General features: G+C 41.9%; 1 protein-coding gene across 6 annotated transcripts in view; it reads right to left on the reverse strand.

The window, feature by feature from the left end:
- Positions 1 to 13,210, reverse strand: part of TCF3 (transcription factor 3) — a 143,240-nt gene extending 130,030 nt beyond the window's left edge. For 2 of the 6 annotated variants that reach the window (XM_089687423.1, XM_089687418.1), the window contains exon 1: positions 12,639 to 12,854. The gene's annotated coding sequence lies outside the window, so the exon portion shown is untranslated. Of the gene's footprint in view, positions 1 to 12,638; positions 12,863 to 13,068 lie in introns of those variants that run through there. The other 4 variants (XM_089687420.1, XM_089687424.1, XM_089687422.1 and 1 more) reach the window with 4 other exon arrangements.
- Between the last annotated feature and the right edge of the window lie 2,056 nt (positions 13,211 to 15,266).

The following is a 15,266-nucleotide window of genomic DNA, read 5'->3' on the forward strand; positions in this document are numbered from 1 at the left end:
CCCCACAGACAGCAAAATGTGTATCTTAAGGACTATAGAAAATTCTAATCAATGCAAAGTTATGCATTTGGGTGCTAAAACACAAATGCATCACACAATCTAAGCATGGGTAAAAACTGGGTGAAATCTGATGAGAAGAATCTGGACATCCTGGTTGATTAAAGCAATATTAAAACCAAAAGCAAACATGTATTATATTGCAGCTTACAAATTCTTAGACATGATGGCTGCATGTTTTTTTAGGCTTTCCTTCATTTTTATCTGGTGATCCTGCCAGTACATCTGTTTTTTAGGAGAACAAGCTCTCTTCTAGATGTATTGGTTTACCGAGATGAGAAACTGACAATGCTTACAATGATCAGGTTTTATGTAAACCTTTATCCAAAAAGGGGGAAAAAAAAAACTGTTTCCTGCAACTCAGTGTGCTGCAGATTGCAAAGACAGTGTAAATTTGAATGCAGTGCAGCAAACTAGCACAGATGGCAGGTTTCCACATTGCATTCTAGTGTGAACCAGGGCTTAATAAAAATGGAGTTCAGTTTTGGCTAAGAGTTCACAAAAAAAAGGATATGGTGGAACTGGAAAGCTTTCAGAGAAGAACTCAATTAATAAGGCCAATGTAGGACCTCCATTATGAGAAAAGATTAGCCACAATTAATGTATAAGGGTTTGAACTGAATTTATTCTCCTCTGAGAATGCAAGGTGAGATGATCATTCTAAACAGTCCATATAGTTAACACAGCTTAAAAAGGTGTTTACTTCAATGATCAGTACAAAAAGGCACTCCTGTACTAAGTAAAGCAGTTGTGTTAAAAACAAACCCTTATTAACTATTCATTCCCTTTAAAAAGGTCAACAGCTATACAAACAGATGGTAGTCATCCAGTTTTGCAGAGTTCCACCTAAATGGGCAGCAGTCCCAAAAGTTTACCAATACCACTAGCTGTTCACTTTCTGACAAAATATTCAGACACTAATCTGGGGCCCTGAAAATATTAGGCAGCAAAAGTGTGACAGCACCACTAATCTCCACCCCTTTCCATAGCAACAAATATGATGCTTTATTGGCAAATGATGTTTTGTATGCCCAAGGCCAATTCTTGTTCCTATGGGCAGCATGCCATATTCCACCCCCTCCTTCTAATCAATTGATATATCTTGGTATGTTGGCACATTAGCTCCTCCCCTAACAATCAGTGACTTCAACAAATGTGTGTAGCAGGGACATTTCAAGGCACATGCATAAAAATGTAGTTTTTAACTATTACTTTCTCATTACCACATCTTTTTTATTAAAGATTTTTTATTTATTAAATGATAAAAACATGTTATGACCAGTTTATATACTGGGTATCCATGCAGTATGTCAATAATGTTGTTCTCATATCAATTGTAATTGCTGTTAAGAAATGAGAAAGTTCACATGAAGAGACTAAATGGGTTTGTTTACTAAAGCTGGTGAGTGCAACATCAGGCTCACTTCTGCATAGAAACCAATCAGCTTCTAACCTCAACAGCTTTGCCAATAAAACCTGGAAGCAGATTGGTATCTATGCAGCAGTAAGCCTGATTTTGCACTCTCCAGCTTTAGTAAATAAACCTAAGTGTGCAGGGATGTTCAATTTGTATCACCTGACGCCTGGGACATGTAGTTCTGGGCACCAGGCAGGTAGTTTCTTTTAACCTTTAGCCCTGCTGCGGGCAAGCAGCAGGGTTCACCCATCAGGTGGAAGCCTTTGGGCAGCAGCGCTGCCGTCGAATGCTTCCACACAGCCCCCTACAGAGGCAGTCTCCTCCACTGCCTGCTCCCATGTTCACAAATTGCAATCCTGCCCGCTGTCTCCCGGGTTCCACATGCCCATCTGTGGGACCGGGACACTCATTCCCCTCCCCTTCTTGTCTTGACCCAGAAGGGACGTTATAACATCACTTCCAGGTCCCCGTTGAAAGAATTCCCAGCCATCGAGGCCAGGAAAGAATGTAATGAGGTGTGGTACTGTATTACATCCTATGGAGTGCAGGGGAGACATCCAAGGTCTTTTAGACCCTGGATGTCTCAAAGAGAACCGGTCACCAAAAATCACATAAGGGACATTTTATCTCCTATCTGATGGAACAAAAAATAAAAAGAAAGTTGGAGTTAAAAATTTTTTTTTTTAAATTGTAAAAAGTTAAAAGTTACACCCAAGCACAAACACCCCCCCACCCCCCTCCCCACACAAACATAAAAGCACATGCTGGGGCACCTACGCATGAAAACGTTGCTTGCAATACATGTTACATATCGCTGCGCACGCCAGCATGAGAGCAATAATTCTAGCACCAGACCTCCTCCCGTAACACTAAACTGATGACCTATAAGGGGTTTTAAAAGCATCACCTATAGCACATATAGGGTACGAAAGTGTCACCATTTCACAAGAGCACGCAAATGCAAGGTTTGAAATATTGAATATCTATTTACTTGGTGCAACCTCATCTTTTATTTACAAAAAAAAAAGTAAATTGACTTTTTTGTGCCATAAAATTATGTGCATTTTTTACTGAAATTTTGCGTTTACTAGACATTTGTGGTAATATCATGTGACATAGAAAAGTGGAACTATCACTATTTTGTTCTCTTTCAGAAAATATTTAATGTTTTGGGGGTTTTATGTAATCTTCAGGCCTAAAATGATTTTCTTTTGTTTAAAACGTGTGAAGAAAAAAAAAAAACCACCAGCAAAAAAGGGCTCTGGCAGTGAAAGGGATAAAAGGATAAGGCTGACATTCCCCTTTCCTCATGAGCACCCAATTGGTGCTCATTACGCTGCAAGGTCTCTCCCCTCCCTGCTAGTTCCCGTGTGAGGTGCTGGAGACAAGGCAGGGAGGGGAGGAGGAGATCAACAGCGCAATGTTAAAATTATTACATGCTTATGTCCCCATAGAGCCCCTTTAGTTTTTAAAAGCCCCAGACATTCGTAAAATCACCTCCAATTTAAATATGGTTTTGGTTAAAAAAACATTTTTTTTTATCAGTAGATTGTCATGAGGGACAAGTAGATCTGGACATCGATTTTGTCCCTGGACAAGTAGTTTTGTCAAACATTTCCACATCCCTGGTGTGTTTTGAACACTTTTCTTCAGGAATACATGTGAATAGTATATGTTCTTACCACCAAAAACGGTCTGAGTGCCAGTTCACACTGCTGCGAATTCTGTGCAGATCAGATGAGTTCAGAAAATCAGATTCACATGTAATATCAAGAAGCATTATTTCTAAGGAGGTCTGTTCACATATATGCGGGGCTAATTTGATGCAGTTGAAAAAAGGATCCTGTGCGAATTTAGCGCGGATAAGGAGTGATTTTCATCTTCTGCTATGCCCAGTTCCCTCAGAAATCGCATTCTATTCACACCTGTCACAACAGAAATTGTACTGTGATACTGCATCAGATTCAAACCGCAGCAGTGTGAACCGGCACTCAATCATCCAATTTGACAAAAATATATGGATTGCCACCTCAACAACTTAAAGTGTTACTAAACCCAGGACCCTGCATCCACTATATCTGGTCTCCCACTGTACATAAGAAATGGAAATGCAATAATTCAGTAACATATAAACTGCAAAATACATTTTCTCATCAGCAGTTAGAGCAGTCTTGTGACTTCTATCAGTGTCCAGCTGAAGATTGGTTAAAGTTTGTAGGAGTTATTGTTCTGCTCTAGAAGGATGCAGAACCCCTGACCTCTGTCTGGACAGCACTGATTGGCCCTGTGCTGATCACATGCACTCTACCAAGAAAAAAAAATAAAAAATTCTCTAGCAATACACACCAAACTGAGCATGTGCAGAGTGACTCCACACAAAATATGTCTTATCAAGGAGATAAGAAGGGGACACTGGAAAAAGGGGAGGGAGGATCAGAGAAGTCAGGATCAAACATCCTTTTTACACAATGCAGAGGATTAACCCCTTAGGTTCCACAGTGAGTATAACAAGCATGCTTTACTGCATATACAAGCTGATTTGACTGTTGTGGGTTTAGTAACACTTTAAACATGGGACTCATTAGATCCACAAACATCACAAAGGATGCTAGTGATGCCAACAGATGGACTCGGATTGTGTGTCCAATTGATTTTCACCACAAAGGCATACAAAAGGGGAAAGTTATATTAGAAGGTGAATATACTGTATAAGTTCAGTAAAACAAAAAAAACAAAAAAAAAAAATCAGAGACCAATATACTGTACATTACATCAGAGTCCATGTCTCATCTGTCTGCTTCCAACACTTATTTCCAAGTCAAATAACCAAATCTGAACACAATTTGTAAATGTAACAGAGCTTAGATGCAGACTAATGTTCCTTTGTACCACCAAGCCCTGGCCAGGATTGGTCAGTGTCTACATCTTCAGCTCTTACTTGTGCCTTCTGTGAATTCAAGCAGGTGTGAGGCCCAACCATAAAGAGAAAAATACGCCAACACTAGCAGTTCCTATATTTATATCCTCATAGGGTCCCCTTAAAAGCACATTGCATTTCCTACATAAACTACAAAAATGTAATTTAATGCAGATTACCAATTTTAAGACTGCCTGGTGCATTTTACATTTACTGTGCGAAACAGGATTTGACTCTTGGGGCTTCACAGCTAGCTTCCCACTGCGTTTTGTGAATGGTCCTGCAGGTTGCGGGCAAAGAGGAGGGCCAAACGTCCACTCAGATTACCCAGGCACCCACTTACCCCCAAAAAAGTTATGTACCAAATGTGGTAGAGGCGACCATAAAACAGAACTTCCCCTTTAGGGTGAAGTTCCACTTTAAATTGTCAGAAAATGATGTGGGGCATGTAGACGTATGCACAGGCACCACCAAGTGCCTGAACTGTACTGCTATGGTACCGACAGCTTTACTTGAAGTATATGCCCTTGTTAACAGGTACTGAGCTCTCGGCAGCTGCCCCTGCAAGATTTTTTAAAAGGCTGGTGATGTAGCAGCAAAAAATAAAACAGTCTCTTGCTACAGACACAAGGTAAGGAGTCATACTGGTCACTGGATACTGGCCTATCTGGTGGCCCATGTGTTGAAGTGCAAACGTGATGCTGCTTGCTGGTCGCTGCAAATGTCAGATACCTGTTTACTGGCGCCCCGTAAAGTGGTTTCACCTGCCATCCTGTAGTGACATACAAGTGGCAGGAGGAACCAAGCAAATATGGGAGCAGCAAATATTAACACACCCAGGACATACTGAAAACCTGCAGCGGTCAGTGAGCAGCACTGCGGTAATGTTTCAAAACATGAAATGCTGAAATGGTAAGTATAGCATCTCTTTTTACAGATATGACTTTTTGCCGCTTTAACTCTGTACTGGCAGAGTCACTTTAAAAAGAATGTCATCAAAATTGAACAAATCTTTAAAATACCTTATCAACGTAAAGGTGACATGGAATTCTCACCTCTCCCTCTGCTGCATGTTAGAGGCTACAGTGCCACTTTACATTATGCTAAGCACCATAAAGGCTTGCAGCATCTACTCCAACCTGATCAGGGGACTTATGCCTTGTTCCAAAAAGGAAGTAAACAGGTTTGTGTGAAATTCTTTGTTTTTCACATAATGAGGCAATATCAGTAGGGCAGATGACACAAACTCATGGGACTTTCAGTTTGATCTGGAAAAGTTACTAATTCTTACCTGTGTCAGTACCAGATCCCATGTCACACACACTGCATGCTCAAACTTCTGTCATTACAGGACCTTCAGTTCCTCACAGCTGATGAAAGATATCTAGCTCAAGGGAAGACCTTTGATCACACCAATAGGAAAATGGACTTACTGCATCACAATTTGTGGCCCTAACAAGTCACATGACCTGCAACCTTTATTAGGGCTGATAGGCGTTACCAATGGTAGAAGACGCAGATCATCCCGGCAAAGTAAATAATGCCTCATACTAATGGGCTTCCTCCTCATCCTTCTAGTTGGGTGGGGTGGATATAGCATGCAGTCTTTCCTCATAGTACAACTCCTATCTATTTGTCAGGTGCAACAATGGGCAGACTTGCTTTCTCCTAAATACCAAAATCCTGATGAATTAAAAAAAGAAGTTGCAAGAAAGCTGTAGGTGAATTTGGGAATCTCTCTCCAGCAATACAAGCAGAGATTCTCAAATCACTTAATTGCCAACAATTAGGACTGTGGTGATTCAGGGCAACACCACAGGATAGCCTGGAAGAAAGATTGAGCAGGTAGGCTATGCTCCCTGTATTGTAATTCAAGATTTAATTCTCAGTAACCAAAATAAATATTCCTTTTTAGAATCAGAAATCCAAGCTTTGCTTGTGCTGGTTGCTTGAATCCCAGGTCCCTCTTTGCCCTTTCTCCCTCCAGGTTCCTGGGCTTTGATGAGCAATCAGTGACATTTCCTGATTCTAAGTTGTCCTAATAATGTTTCCAGTATATAGGTGCAGATCCCAAATAATTTTACCATTTTTACATCTCGGGCTCCAGGATTTGCCTGTGATGCCCCAGAGGAGGCCCCTACCACAGATTATTAGCAAGTTTTAATTACGCAGTATCAATGCTCCTACCTGCCCTACTGGACAGGAGGAAGTTTGATAGGACTCAGCCTTTATACCTCTCTGCTTTCTGTCCCATTACACAGACAAGTCATCATTCAGGTTTAGGTCTTCCTAAATGCCTTTTTACTTAACAAAAGCCATGGTCAAGTGGCACTGCAATCCCAAGCCTTCTCATCTTTTGTTCACTTTCTGTGGGAACATATTTTGCACGGGATGGGGTTTTAATAGAAATAAAAAGCTTCTCTGAACCAGTTAGGTAGTGTCAACTCAGAATTGGCTAGAATGGGTATTGCTCTCCCCTTATCACACAAAGATTGGGAGAGAGATTAACTATACTACTACACCAACATTTATGGAAATTGATTTCCCTTCACCAAAAGGAAACCATACCCATTAAAGAGATGATAAAGCCTTATTTTCTTTTAAGAAAAAGCAACAAGCCTGGCTATACTTACCTGCTGTGTGCAGTGGTTTTGCACAGAGCAGCCCCAATCCTCCTTTTCTCAGGTCCCCTGCTGGCACTCCTGGCCCCTCTCTCCTGTCGGGTGTCCTGACAGCAAGCAGATTGCTATGGGCATACCTGCTCCATGTGTCCATTCACACATGGAGCTGTGGCTCAGCCCCCTTTCTCTTCTCATTGGCTCACTGGCTGCGATTGATAGCAATGGCTCCCGTTTCTGTATCAGCTGAGGAGATGGAATCCCAAGATAGCCAAGACTCCAGTGCACATCGCTGGATCGAAAGGGGGTTAAGGTGAGTAATGGGGGGACATGCTGCACAGAAAATGTTTTTTACCTTCATGCATAGAATGTATGAAGGTAAAAAACCATGAGCCTTTACAACCACTTTAAAGTCTATGCTAAACTGTTGGAGCTCAGCATGAAATTCACCAAGCTGTAACTTTTTATTATGAAAACCTTAGCACAGCAAAACACAGGTGACAAGAGCCTATAGATGGAAGAATTGATAACCTGTATTAAAGATGTTACATTAGCTTGAAAATTCCAGGTGCACAGTTAGGGTTCATGCACACGGACATCCTTAGTCTAAGGCTACTTTCACACTGATTCACCACAAAAACGCGCAGGCGTTTTTACCGCGCTTTTGCCACGCTGAGCGTTTTTAAAGGACACGTGACTTAAACACTGCTCCAAAAACGCTTCCCAGAGGCGTTTTTGAGGCGCTTTTCAGACGTTTTCCATTGATTTTGAAAAATTCTCTCTCTCTCGATGACCATTGTAATCAAAAAGTGATCACTTAGTCCAGTGGAAGTATATAACAGAATCCTCTCTTTTTGGACACTTTTGTGTCTCCAGGGCAGGAAACGGAGCGATCTCCCCAATATGACAACTATCAAGTCATGGCCTTAGGCACCAAACCTGCAGATTTCTCCACTAAAGAATGCTCAATTCTAACAGTACTAATTAAAAAGGAGGAAAAAAAGTGATCCTTTCTTGTCTTGCCAAAATGGATATTCTATTATATGACATTCACTACACAAAGAAAAAATACTGCACACAGTTTAGACACATTTAGGAACAAATTTCACTTGAATATTAAAAACACTGAGGAATTCAGATATAAATGTATTAGGGAAATAAAAGTACATGTATTTTATTTCCAACTAATACAAATTTCTGAATTTGACTCAGTTTTATCCTCTTGCAGTTACTTGCACACCAGCACTCCAGACAGGGTGAGGAGGGGAGGGGTGGCATTCAACCAATCAGGTGTCCTGCATTCACATCTGCTAACAAAGTGCTGACAAGAGGAGCAGAGAAATGACATCAGCCTGTTGCTGCAAAAATGTAATATATTGCAGATTGCCAATCCTTAAAAATGTAGTGGACACCTTAGGCCACAGATGATTACAAAAAAAAGTTTCAGTGTGGATGGGGGAATCCTCCTCGCTGCGCTATTGCATTCTGACAGCAGAGAGACTTCCCCACCATCAGAATACACTGATCAATGCTGCTGGCTATAGCCTTCAGCACTGACCAACAGCAAAAATCTGACGGGGTGGTTGTACAGAAGTCAATCGTGAACTATACATGGGCTGAAATTCAGCTGGATTGGCCAGATTTTGATCAATGTATGACCAGCTTTAGCTTTCTTTTTTTTTCTAGGCTTTTTATCCTCCATTTTCGCCCGGTGATCGAGTCAGTAACCCTTCCTGTAGTAGTGTGTCTCCACTCCAGACGAGGGAACAATAGAGACACCTTTGCACAGAGGCACTGTCAGTCTGAGAAGAGGGTGGTGTTAGAAGGACTAGCAGATTTGGATGGACCTGACTAAAACATTGCAGCTGAACTCCACCTAACACTTTTTAAGCAGTTACAGCAAACATTTTTTCCCCTCTTTTAGTAAAAAGTATACATGAATTAAAGTTGACCAATGTAAACACCCCTGTCGATGTTAAATGGTTTTTTAATCCTCCAAATGCCTTAGCTTGGTTTGTTAAAAGAAGTAGAAAATAACAGAATTCCTGACTGGATCACCAGGAGAAAATAAAGGGAAAAAATAAAACCAACACCGCAACCCATCAATGCACACTTTTGGCCCTAAAAAATCATTTGACAGTAGTACCTTAAGTCAACTAGTAATATTTATCATTTGATGCTCTAACATCCAGTTGGTAAGGGTCATAACACGAACTAATCACTACTCTTTTTGTGCCTACCCTGTGCAAGGGCCCTATTTACCCTAGGAGAATGCATAGGTGTTATGTGCATCCTTGTACAGGCAGTCCTGTTGATGTCAACTGGCATGCAATACCTGCATAGACATGGCTGCTGCTCCCAATGTGACATCCATGTGGTGCATGTCTCTGAACACAGTGTTGAGCTCATGGACATGAACTGGCACCAGTGTCATTAGGCCCAGCATTGACACGCCCCACGTGAATGAGGCACAAAACAGCAGTTATCAGTTCAATTTCTCTAACCCATATTAGAGCATCAAATGATACATATTACTTGGCTGATCTAAATTGCTACCTTCAGCATGCATATTTCTCTTACTGTCATGGGCTTAATGATATGACAAATGCAGTTTAACTCAAATGTGTTAACTGGAGTTCAAGATGTGTTTCATACTCTTAACGGCGCACTACTAAACACTGGCAAAATGCCACCTCTAGTTTTTATGTTTATCATATGTGAACATGAATGCTTCAAAAATGAACCCTGCATGCAGCAAAGCCTAGGAAATGCCATAAAATTCTTGATGCAATGCAAATGGAAGCCATTCCAATGTGCTGGTGTATACTGTCCTGTCTGCCAGCCATTGTTTTTAGTGGTCATGCACCTTGGCAGGCAGTATGGGAGCATTAAAAACGTGGCTAAGGCCTCCTGCACACTGGCCCTCTTGCATCTGTCTTTTCTAAATGCAGGAGTCGTCATCTGGAAAGCTTGAACAACTTTTTATGACACCTAGATAACTTTTTCCTGCATTTAGATGTTTCTGCTTTAAAAGCGGGTTTAGACACGTTTACCTCCGTTCAAACTCTTCCAAACCAACATAAAACAGGCCATGAATGCAAATTTTTCTTCATTTGGTAAAATGAGCTAGTAAAGACTTGTATGTACATTTGTACATTCATTGTTTAGAATACCAAAGATATATTCAGATCTATTTAAGAAGGTTCTTTTTGTGGACAAACATTCTATTTTTTGATGCTAGCATGCATGACGCCTAAAATGCTGGGTTTTGTCGCATTTCTAAGCCCATGGTAAAGAGACCTAATAAACAAAGCAGAATTAAACTTAAATTGCTTGATTAGCTGCAAAATATGTTGAGCGCATAAACATTTTCTATATGCCGCCTTCTTTTAAAAGGAAAACTGTTTTTGTAAGCAAACATTCAAAACACATGAAATAATAAACATGTAGTAATACATGTTTATATAGGGCCTAGTAAGAAGATAAATATTATATGTGCATTTCTCTGTGGTTCTTCTAATATATTTTGGTTAGAGTTTATGGGAAGTAGGACTCAATAATAAGTTGTACAATGAATCAAAATTATTACTTGCACCGCTATATGGTTAGTTAGGTTAAAAAACACAAAACAACACACACTCAATCTAGTTCAACCAATAACAATAAAAAAAATGAATTAAAGTAGAACTGAATGCACCTGAACTTGCCTTTTTCATTTTGGACAGAGCAAGGGGTTCAACCCCTGCCAATTTTTTTGCCATTGGCATCCCATTGGGTAAATTTTCCTTCACCACAATAGAAATTGAGAGGCAATTCGCCACTGGACACACCAGAACTAGTGCTCACATTCGAAGATATTCATTCTATTACTGTTTTGGTGATGCAAAAACACTCCGCACAAACGTAAAAAAAAAATTTATCGCACCACGTCTGTTTAGGTGCCATTCATTTTCAATGGCACCAAAACTCATGCGATTCTGCCGTGATAAATCACGGCAAAGCTCATCTTACAAAGCTTGTCATCCAAAAGAAGCTTCTGCTCCTTTTTGGGTGACAATCGTGGCAGAACCACACCGTGTTTTAGGTGCCACTGAATGGCGCTTGAACATGTGTGGCACATGCTGGTAGGTTAACTGGCTCCTGTCTAAATTGGCGCTAGTAAATGGGCAAAAACGAGATAGGGACCTTAGATTGTAAGATCCTTGTGGGCATGGAGTGATGCAAATGTAGAATATGTGTAAAGCACTGTGAAAATTGATGGCGATATAAAAGTACCTGCAATAATAATAAAGAATTGTAAAGTGGGTGACTCTCCTCAATGCCACACAGACAGCATATAAAACTTGACAGGTCTAAACTATGTCAAGAAATTTTAAGTTTATGTGAATTTGAACAATAATTTCATCTAATTTTCTCCTATTGGTCTTGTTTTATTAATGTCTGTTCAACAAGTGCATATTAAAAAAAAAAATAAGTAGCTGTTCAATCAGCCAGAAATCTTGTGAGCTGATAACTTTCTTTTCTCTCTGTCTCAAGACAGAGATCATATACCAATATTCCCTTCCATCTACAAAACACCTTCCCTTGTTCTAAATAATGGTGGAAGTGTTTATGTAGTCCTAAAACAGTGCTAGGTAGTTGGCACCTAGGGTGACAATGCTGCTCAGTATGGTTGTCACCCTAGCACAGGAAGTGAGTTAATGGCAGGATTACCAGGTTAAAATAAAGAACAACACGTGTGAAACAAATGCAGCCACCACATCTAATTCCATGTAAGCCGAAACACGATCAATCTTTGTTCCTGGCTGTAGATCCGCTCTAACCTGGTGTACAACAAACTAGGAATTTAAAGTCCTTTAAAGATCCCTTTCCAGCAAAGGTTTTTAAATCATTCACAGAAGTTTTTTTTTTCTTCCTCCTCCTCTGATGAATGCTCCAGTCCCACTCCTACCCATTTAACACATAGCAGATGTTTCTGTAGCTCACAGAAAGACACCCCCCCCCTCCCCTCCTCCTCCTCTCCACATCCACCACCTCCCTCTTATCCCTCCACTCCTTCAACAAACTGAGCCTGCCAAACTCACAGGAAGAACCAATTCCTTATGGACAAAAGGTTCTCATCCACCATTACACCCCTACCATGCTTCCTTAGGCCAACACCGACAGCTAAAAACACGGCCAACTCCAAACAAGAGAAAAAAAAAAAAAAAGAAGGGGGGGGGGGGGCAGCCTGGGAGCACATGAAAAACAAAGCCATTATTGCCGGAGACTACAAAACTTAAAAACTTTATTTAGCCATAGACACGGCAAGGCACACAAACAAATCAGTGGATGGACCTTAAAGGGGCCGTCAACTTTTCTAAGTACAGAGAAGAAGACAACAAAATCAGATTTCTATACTGAAATCATCTGAATCTAAATCTAGAATAACACAAGGAAGGGTTACTTTGTATTCATCAATTTACAGGGAGGCTGCACTAATCTACAATACAACAATAACAACAACAGACAGGCCTGAAGAGGAGGCAGTGGTGGTGTGGACTAATCTTGGTCCTCCTGACTCGGATATCTGGGAGAGGATGACAAACAAAGCACAGATCCATCTACCTGTTTTGTAAGGTCCACCTACCTCCAAGAGAATTTCATGGAGTCCTCAGTATATAATAATTCCCAGTCAGTCAGTGCCTAGGAAGAAGAACGGTATTTGGGGGTCCCCCACCCCCCACACTTTGTTTTCCTCCTCCTCCTCTATGGTGGGGTGCAGAGGTCTGTGTTCTTCTGGAGAATCAGCAACTGTAACTAGTTCCAGTGCTACAATGTATCGAGAGAGAGAGGGGGAGGGAGGGGAAAAGGAAGAAATCCACACCTCCCCCCATCTAGAAAGCGTCCCCCTCCCCCCATCCTCCTCCCCTCTCTACACTTTTCACGATTTCCAGTCCCTCAGCTCTACACTGAGGAAAGCTACACCGCTCCTGGCTGCTCCTCACACACAAGGAGCGCGATATACACACGTTTACACCGCTCTACCGGTACACACACGGACTAGGTCACCACCTCACCCTGTGCGGCTTCTCAGGCACGTGAAGGAGAAAGCCAGGGACTCTTTTTCTTCTGTCTCTCGCTCGCTCTCCCCCCTTCCCTCAGCGCGGAGGGATACGAGGAACTGGAGCGGCGAAGTGACGTCGCCTTACTACCGCCCTCCTAGAATAAACAAATCCTAGAGAAATGAGCGTTGGCTGCCCGCTGAGCCGTCCAATGGCTGAAGGGAGCCGAGCCGCTCTCCGCCAATTGTCCTGCTCCTGCGAGCTTGTGAATCCACAACACGATGAGGGCTGGGGATTGTGTGAGTGTGTGTGTGCCGACTTCCGGTGTAACGTGACGTGAGAGCGTGCAACCATGTTTGTTCTCTCACCCCGTCTATGGGCCGCAGGATTGCCAGCTCTGCTCATACAATGGCTGAACAGCGGGGGGGTTACGGCTTCTATTAGAGGGGAGGTATTGGTAAACACAGCACAGCCGGGTGAATGTGCACTTTGGTTTCACAGGCTGGGCATTAGCATAGGAAAAATGCAGGAATGAAAAATCAAAAAACACGGGGAGATTTAAAGTGGAGCTCCAGTCTCTTTGGCAATTAAAAAAAAAAACCCACTTATTCTGTTTACTTGTACAATCACTAATTAGGATACAGTTACAAGGCCAATCATTCCTTTTACCTATAAATCTGTTCTTACAGGATCCAGGCAAGCAGAGGCCATTATGATGTGGGCATCTGAAGCCCTCTCCTATTTGTTTCTGCTGGCTACCCAGCATGCACCTTCCATCTCACGCCTGTGCGGTAATGACACTGAGCGCCGCGCTGTGGTGATTGCAGGCTGCCATACCAATGGCGGTGTCAGTAAAAGTTCCCGCCTCGTTAGGGTTGCCACCTCATCCCTTTAAAACCGAACACATTAATTACATTACATGCAAATAATGCACTAAGTGAGTTTAACCGCCATAAAAGGAAATGACGGTTCTTTCGTTCTGGACATCATATGATGTCCTCCCACTCTTAACTGCGCATACGCACACCCGGGGGCAAGCGGCGATCAGCGGTGCGCTGTGTCCTTGTTCCAATCACACTAAAGAGCTGATGACGTGGGCTCTGTCATTTGATCAGCTGTCCAATCACAGCTGATCGCATTTAAACAAGGAAATGCTGGTTATCAGCAGGTCTTTCCTCACGCTGACAGCGTGTGAGGAGAGGAGAGCCGGTAATCGGCATTCCTCAGAGGGGACATCTACATTGATCATCAGGGCACTGAAGATCAGTGTAGATCCATCAATGCCGCATACAAGTGCCCATCAGTGCACATCAATGCCACATATCAGTGCTCATCAGAACTGCCTTTCAGTGCCAACTATCAGTGCCAGTCAGTGCTGCCTATCAGTGCCACCTAACAGTGCCGTATATTAGTGCTGCCTTTCAATGCCCATCAGTGCAACCTATCAGTGCCCATCATTTCAGCCTCATTAGCGCACTTCAGTGAAGGAGAAAAATTACTTCTTTACAAAATGTTATAACAGAAACTAAGAAAAAACTATTTTTTTCAAAATTTTTAGTTTGTTTAGCAATAAATAAAAAACCCCAGTGATGATTAAATACCACCAAAAGAAAGCTCTATGTATCTCAAAAAACAGATAAAAAATTTTGTTTGGGTGCAGTGTTGCATGACCGCGCAATTATCATATAAAGTGTGACAGTGCTGAAAGCTGAAAACTGGCCTGGGCAGGATGGGGGTAAAAGTACCTGGTAGGCAAGTGATTAATTACCACCTTAATCAGCCACAGAACCTGTGTAATTAATGTGTTGAGGGGATGAGATGGCAACCCTATGCCCCGTTGCTATGGCAACCTGCCAATCTGGTGGCATCCCAAACACAGCATCTGTACTTCCTCCCGGCAGATCCTTTTTCTCAAAAATGACACCTAACTCTTGATTGCATCATTTCCGGTCTCGAAATACTGCAAAATTTCACTATTAGGCTTCCTGAGGACTCCTGGGATAGATGACCTCGATATCCCAGGAGTCCTCAGGAATCCCCTAATGATGAAATCAAATAGGCGTCCGGGACGGAGGTGCCACTTCTATACTATTTCTGACAGTTTTTGTTTTCTGCCAGAAAATTACTTAAAACCCTCAAACAGTATACAGTGGGGCAAAAAAGTATTTAGTCAGCCACCAATTGTGCAAGTTCTCGCACTTACAAAGATGAGA

Source organism: Staurois parvus, unplaced genomic scaffold (assembly GCF_062004578.1).
Source record: "Staurois parvus isolate SC_StPar_1 unplaced genomic scaffold, SC_StPar_1.0 ptg000425l, whole genome shotgun sequence".
NCBI lineage: Eukaryota > Metazoa > Chordata > Amphibia > Anura > Ranidae > Staurois > Staurois parvus.